Raw genomic sequence first — 8,592 nt, 5'->3', positions numbered from 1 at the left:
CCAAGAAGAACATTTTTATTTTCATTCTGTGTATACGCTTTTATGGGTCTGGTGTTTGTAGATGGAAAGACCATTAAAATCAATGGTAAATTGCAATTATTCATGAAATACTTTTCGATGCCATCTATGATTTAACCACAAAGACTTTCGAAAACACAAGCCGGCTAATGAGTTGACTTGACATGCTAATTTGAATCTTTGCATGTTCAAAACGACATTTAAGTTCAAAGTAGTATGGCGATGAATTAATATGCCAAAATAAATTTAATAACCAATTATAAGATGGTTTGAAATGATATTATACTAACAGTCCAATTTGTGTCTGATTTATTATTAAGTATACATATTTACTTGAGCAGATAAATGAAACTCTAATATAAAAATACATGCTTGGATACTTGATTTTTTTTTGGACAATACGTAGGCAATTTTTAAGATAAATTTTTAAGATAAATCCAAAAGCCAAGTAAAAATTAAATTGATTAATCAAGGGAACAGGATTTAACCAGCAGGAATGGTCTTTTCAGAATTTTTTCACATACTCTCTGGTAAAGGTATTATACCACTTTCCCCGAATAAAATTTCAGACCTAGGGTAATGTCACGAATGTCTTGCATAGTATTGGCGACCGATAGTTAAAAATTTTACTCCTTGCAGTGAATTCAGCATTTTTACTGACTCTATCATTGACCCTTGGCTATTATTCCCTGCAGTACGGTAAATAGTGTCCGTACGGTAAATAGTAGAATTTGCATTTTAGAAGCACTTTTTCCTACCGACTGGAACCATAATTCGGACATAATTACAATTATAGTCACAAAACTACTTACCAAATTTCATATATTTAGATCATTGCGTTTTTGAGTTATCGTGTTTACACGCTGGTGAAAATACAGTCCGACAAACGATAATCTTTTCGTCGGAATTTGTTTTAGACTTGGTAGTTATATATATTTCAGATATTAAAAGTGTGTACCAAATATTTATCCTTCCAGCAGTTTTTATTTGTAGTTATTGAATTAATTTATATTCAGACAGTGCCACAGACTTTCTTGACCACTTTTCACATTTCATCTATCTAGCTTAAAATGCTTTTGTTATCATGTTGAGACAGATATAATGCTGAGTCTTTCGAAATTGGGGAGTTCTGAAAAGTAGAGATTCGCAAAAAAACTCAAGCTTGATTGTAAGTCAAGCTCGAGAGCTAACGTAACTTAACATAAATCTTTGATCATTACAATAATTTCTCTATACTTCGTATAAGAGAAGGTGAAAGTTAAGTTAATCTATAGAGTACAGAATGTATGAGATCTCAAAAGGATCTTTCAAATTAAGGATTCTCGTGAGAAATATATATATTCTACCTTTTCCATTCTTTCGGAAATTAATTATGCTATTCGTTTCGGCTATAATCGGCGTTATCTGTTTAAGTCTTCTCTCATCAATTATGTGTCAAACCATTCATACATTGGAGTGACTCATAAGACATGTGAATAAAGCTCTCTACAAGCAAATGAAATGTTACCAATCCTAACACACACACACACACACACACACACACACACACACACACACACACACACACACACACACACGTTTTAATCTTAACTTAAATGTTATTTATCTAAGAAACTTGCTGATAACTTTTAAAAAAGGAATTCTTCGTAGCCGTTACATAATCGATATACTTAAAATATTTGGCAAAACTGAACCAAACTTTCACCCCCCCCCCACCCAACCATTGGCCCGACATAAGTTCCCTTCCTAATATTAAAGGTACTAATTCCTCATCAGCTTCTATTTTTTTTGGAGAAATCTAAAAAACACTATTTCATTATACAGTCTGTGAGAGAAAAAAAATCCTTGATAAATTCCCTTACCCGCACAGGCTGTATCGAATTCACTAAATTTTATTTCGTATGAAAGCCTATGGTCCCCTAGATACGTCATTGCCATCCTCCATTATTATGTGAAAGTTCAAAACACTGTTTAATTGCACATTAACCTTGGAAAAAAAAACTTTGGACCTATCTTAAATCTGGAACTCACTACATTGATTTCACTAATTTTCATATCATGCAAAAACTCTTGACCACAAAATATATGGGGATCTTGTTGTTATTTAAGATATATCTCTAATTTTTAGATATATCATACAATAAAACTTTGTCAGAGTCCTTCATCCTCAATTATTAGTCTAATATCGGCGATTTTATTCGTCAATATATTCTATCACTTTGCATGATAGAGCCAATCAGAATGCTCTGTTTGTTGTGCAAATATAATTTAAAATCGTGCTTTGACTTACGATAGAATTCATCAAATTTGGTTAAGATTAAACTAATAGTACTTTTATGGGGGGGGGGCTAGATGTTGAGGACCGAGATGTGGTGTAGTTCTTTTTGAAAGATGTGATTGAAGATTCCTAATTAAGAATAAAAGTAAAAACGATTTATTTTAAATTTTTAGCATATTATTATGCACTTTTTATTATGTTTATTATATCAAAATCCTTCATCCTCAACTGCTGGACTGATATTGGCGATTTTTCTCGTCAATATAATCTATTACTTTGTAATATAGAACCAATAAGAATGCTCTGGATTTATGGTGCAAATATAATTTAAAATCGTTTTCTGCCATACAATGTAATTAATCAAATTTGGTTGATATGATTAAACTAATAATATTAATGTGGGGAAGGAGGAGTTAGCTGTTGATGGCCGAACTGTTGGTGCAGTTCTTTTTTGAAAGATGCGATTTAAAATTCCGAATTAAAAGGGAAAAAAATGACTCATTTCAAATTTTTGGCATACCATTATGTGCTCTTTATAATGTACTTTTTGTTTTTCATATTGGAATCCTTCATCCTCAACTACTGGACTCATATTGGCGATTTTTCTCGTCAATATAATCTATTACTTTGCAATATAGAACCAATAAGAATGCTCTGGATTTATGGTGCAAATATAATTTTAAATAGTACTCGGTTATACGATATAATTCATCAAAATTGGTTGATATGATTACACAAATAATACTAATATGGGGGAGGTTAGCTGTTGATGGTCGAACTGTTGGTGTAATCCTTTTTGAAATACGTGAAAATTCTGAATTAAAAATGAAAAATGACTCATTTGAAAAATTTTAACATCCCATTATTTGCTTTTTATCATGTACTGAACTACAAACAAAGAATTTAAGCAATCTGGGCAATTGTATAAGGTGTAAAAAAATTATTATTAATTACCTTAATTAAACAGCATTAATCATTGATTTTACTTTAAATTAGTGGTTAATAAAAATAATTGATCGGTGGATTTCAATATTATATTTTGATTTAACATTAAATTAATATTTATTCATTTTTAAAAAATAAAAAGCTACTTTAGTAAATCATTTTGTGGACTCATGTTGTTGCTAGGAGCTCCACACTTCATTAATTTTCCGACGGTTTCCGAAGGAATACCAATAAGAAATCTTGCTAATTAATAGCGCTTTTGTCGAAGCAAAAATTTCTTTTTTCGCAACCCAAGGATCAAGCTTCCATGATTTGATTGATTTTAATATTTTTAATTCTCCCCCCAGTGTTGTTTCCGCAGCGTTCTGGATCTATCATTAAATTAATCACGGTTTTAGCGTTGTGCTAACATCATTTTTAAAATTTAATGATGCGTAAAATGGAAAGTCTATCTTTTCCGCTTTTATCTCTGTTATTTTTCTCTGGTCCGCGGCAACTTCCTTTTGATAAATATCATAATTGCGCGTGTTTTTGACTCTCTGTTTTGCATAATTCAACTTTTACTTGACTGTTTTTTTTTATTCTTTTGATTGAGGTTATTCTCTTTTTTTTTTTTTCTGGATAAATATCTGAGTAATAACTTAAACGCTTGTCGGCTTGGCGATCCTTTTTTCGTTTACGGTTTACTGAGTCGTATATTTTCTTGTAGCGTAAGCTCATGCACGCACCCTATCGTGTTTTATTTCAAATGACCCTTTAAACTAGCCGCCTTTGGCAACTAGCTTGTACATCCTGAATATTGGCCTTCAGCAAAATTTTTTAAAGAACTAGCTAATAAAGAAAACCCACAAAGGTTTGAAGTTTTGGTCCAAAAAATAAAAATAATAAAAGGAATAAAAATAAAGTGAAAGGTCTAAATAGAAAATTTAAAATAGAGCTTTCTGAAGCAGATCTTTATTGCGCATTAAATCAAAACTAATCAATTACCACTAGCAATAAAATATAGATTTTGTTCCAGATTCAATCTTTTAGAAAATGAAGGCAATGTGTTAATAATTTTTTACAGTGGCACATTTAAAGATTTGGAGTTTTGGACTGGAAAAAATAAAAAAAGGGAAATCAATAGAAATAAAAAGAAAAGTCTAAATAAAAAGGCATTTAAGAAAGAGCTTTCTGAAGCAGTTCTTTACTGTGCCTCAAATGAACAACCAATTAGCTATCAGCAGTAATAAAATATGGATGTTTGTTCCAGGGTCAATCTTTTAGAAAATGAAGGCAATGTGTAATTAATTTATTACAGTGATATATTTAAATGTTTGAAATTTTGGTTCGAAAAAAATAAAAAGGAAAAATAAATAAAAAAATGAATAGAAATAATAAAAGGAATAAAAATAAAAAGAAATGTCTGAATAAAAAGAATTTAGGCATAAGCTTTCTGAAGTAGTTTTTTTATTTTGCATCAAACGAAAACTAATTATAATTACATCAGCAATAAGTAATTAATAAATAATTAATTACAATTAATTACCATCAGCCATAAATATATTGATTTTTATTTCAGAATCAGTCTTTTAGAAAATAAAGGCAATGTGTAATTAATTTATTAATGTGATACATTTAAAAGTTTAAAATTTTGATTCGAAAAAAAAAAATGAACAGAAAAAATAAAAATAAACATCTAAATAAAAACGAATTTGAAAAAGATCTTTCTGAAACAGTTATTTATTGTACATCAAACGAAAGCTAATTATTACCATCAGCAATAAAATATAGATTTTATTCCTGATTCAATTGGATCTAATGATGGATTCATTGCTGATTCAATAATGCATAGGACAAAAATGATTATTATAGATTCAATCTTTTAAAAAAATACAGGAAATGTGTAATTAATTTATTACAGTGATACATTTAAAAGGTTTGAAAGTTTGGTCCGAAATAAATAAATAAAAAGGAATAGAAATCATAAAAGGAATAAAAAGAAAAGGAAATGTCTAAATAAAAAGGAATTTAAAAAAGAGTTTTCTGAAGCGGTTCTTTATTGCTAGCAGTTATCAAATGAAAACTAATAGTTATCATCAGCAATAAAATATGGATTTTATTCCAGAATCAATCTCTTAGAAAATACAGGCAATGTGTAATTAATTTATTACAGTGATGAGTTTAATTTGTAGTGTACATTAATTTTAACCAATATAGTTCATTAAAGCAATTTTTTGCAAGAATATATATCACTTTTATTCAGCGTATTTGTAAATGTTATAAAATTTCATAAATAAGTGCAAGGAGAAAAAATGTAAACAGTTATCTGGGAAGGGAAGGATTTAATATAACAAGAATTGGAAGGAGGGTATTGGTAGTTTTGCCAGGACCACAAATTCACCTGCGTATTGATTTTGGCAAATAAAAAATGAATTTCTTTTAAACTGCGTAGCAATTAAACAAACTGCAAAGAATTTAATGAATTTTGATGGCATAGATATGAATTAAAAAAAATGGCCTAATTTTTTATGATTTATTTAGGCAAATAAAAATAATGCTTTATAATATTCTCTTAATTATACGTTTTACTTTATTAAGTGAAAATTCGCAAACAAGGATTGCAAGAACGGATACGAAACAATAATACAGACAAAAAGCGCAACAGCGTAAATTATGAGCCGTGTGATAAAATGTATTCATAGGAATTTATCATAATTCCGAGCAAATCTTTTTGACTGCCATCACATCCGACGCAAATTTAGCATTTAATGGTTTCTGGTGACAAATTAAAGCTGCGACTGCAGTGGGAAATTTATGATGATAAATGGCACAATGAGCATTGTGACAATTATTCCCGTGAATATAAATGGCGCGGCGAGTAAAGTGCCGTGTATAATTTATTCAGAAATTTTACTAATTATTCCATGACTTTGTAGACAAACTCGCAGCTTTCCTCTAATGTATTGAGTCATCCTTCAGAGTCGAGGCACTTCAAATAATTCGTTAATTATACTTGTTCAAAATGGAAACGATTCGATGAGAGGGAGAGAAACAAATCATTGGGAGCCTTATATGTATAATCATGGACTAATTCAGTATTTCCGGTCGTGGATTGATTTCTTCCCACATTGCTTGTAAAAGCTACGAGATACCTGTATAAGAGTGCTTAGAGGATCGTGTCAGGACATTACATCTCTTAAAAGTTGGTTGGTTGGATTTTATGAAATGTAAGGAGCAGAATGAGGTGATAAGGCATCGATTTGATTTTTTTAAACAGTTCAAAAATATTTATAATTAACTGGAACACTACATCAGTATTCTTCAAGAATAGGAAAAATAGCAATATAGGAGTCTGAATAAATACCATTCTGAAAAATTAAAGTCTGAGTTAGAAAATTTAAGTTTGTAGCTCCTCTTTTCCTCTTGAGCAGAGAGCTCCCCCTTGTGGCGTTTTACAGAAGCCCCTTGTGGCGTTTACAGACAAGCAGTTGAACGGGAGACCTACATCCTGAGGTCGACTTTTTTCTATGCGCAACCATTGCGCTAACGCTGAATGCTTTCGGTTGGAAACGGTGTTATCCCTCCACCATACTGTTTAATTTTACTTACTTGTCTATGTGTGTTTGTAAATTTTGTAATGTAGCTGTGTTTGTGTAGATTAAAAATATATTTAAAACCGGGCAGTTCAGTAGAAAATCGCGACACACTCACTATAAGTTTAATTACCAAAAAATAAGATATTGATTTTAAAATATGTAAATAGGTGTATTAAGTTTGGGCTTAATATTAATAAGATATTATGCCTCTTTAAAGTTACTTGGTAATTAGCTAGAACAACACAACAGTGATTTCCTCAAAAATGGGAGAAATCGTAGGCCAGGAGCCTGAACAAATACCTTGTAGAAAAATTAAAATCGAAGCAAGAAAATCTATGTTCAATTACCAAAAAAATTAAAATAAAAAATAAAAAAGAAAGAAAGACATTAATCTTAAAATATGCAAATAGGTGTAATGAGTTGGTGACATCTATTCTTTTACTATCAAATAGTGCTGATATAAATGAACAAATACAAATATGCACTCACGTCCCACTTTCCACACTGTAAAGAATAACTATAGCACGAAAGATTTTTCACGACAGAATTTTAGATTGGGGTGGTGGTGATACAAACGTGGGGGAATTTTTATTGCTAAATAAAAAGGACTAGTTGTGTATTTGAAAGTAGTTTTTATCCTCTCGAATACGTAGCATACAGAAAGTATATAGTAATCATTAAAAAAAAAATCGAATTCGAGATTTTGATGAAAATCCACAGTTAAAACCTGCCTGAGTTCGAAAAATAATTTTGGAAAAAGAACCCTGTTTGTCTGTCTTTGACAAAGATTATTCAAAAACGCTTTGAGTTAGACGGTTGAAATTTCGTATACGGTCTTTATGCCAAATTTACAGATTACTATCAAATATTTAGTAAAATCCGTTCAAGGGAAGTCTGTCTGTCTGGCTGTTCGATTATAAGTCAACACAATAATTACAAAACGAAGAAAGTTAGATAAAATTCAATACAGATTTAACATCTATAGTACAGACAAATTTTGAGCCAAATCCAACGAGAGGTTGACTGTCTGTCGGTCTGTACTTTCAGAAACTTGTAAACGCGATAATTCAAAAATGCAATGATTTAGATATATCGAATTCGGTATTAGATTTTTTGACTACAAATGCAGTTTTGTGTCAAATTTTTATTTCACTAGGTTGGGTGAAAAAAAATCCACGTGTTTAAAACACAAATTCGATTACTATTTACCGCATGCCAGGAATTTATCGCCAAAAAAACTTGCCAAGGAGCATGATACGATAGATTCAATAAAAAAAAGTTGAATTAACACCAAATTTTAATATTTCGTAATACTCCAGTATCATGCAAGGTCTGGCATAATAAGTGTATTAGAGACTATGCGAGAAAGTTTTTGGAAAACTACACCCGCAGTTTTCTTTAGTGGAAAAAGCAAGGAAGGATGCCTGATTGGATTGGGGGTAATAGACCTTGAAGTGTTTCATCAGAAAAGAAAAATAATTGGAAAGATGTTTAAAAAATGTTACATTAATTGACAGGTAGTGTACTACATACAGTCACTCAAAAAAGTATTGCGACACTTGGCATGAATAACTACAAAGCTATTTTTAAAACTATTTATCACCTTAAAATAAAAACAAAATGAATCGAGAAACATTTTATCATTTGGTGCACAATTTGTAAGGAAAATTTTATAGATATTTTAAAATTATAATTTGATTTACCTTTTTAAATATAATTCAAAGGCAAATAGAAGTCCAAAAAATATTGGGATATTTTTTAATTAAGAAATTT

The sequence above is a fragment of the Argiope bruennichi genome, chromosome 4 (assembly GCF_947563725.1).
Source record: "Argiope bruennichi chromosome 4, qqArgBrue1.1, whole genome shotgun sequence".
Lineage (NCBI taxonomy): Eukaryota > Metazoa > Arthropoda > Arachnida > Araneae > Araneidae > Argiope > Argiope bruennichi.
This window is presented reverse-complemented; position numbering follows the sequence as displayed.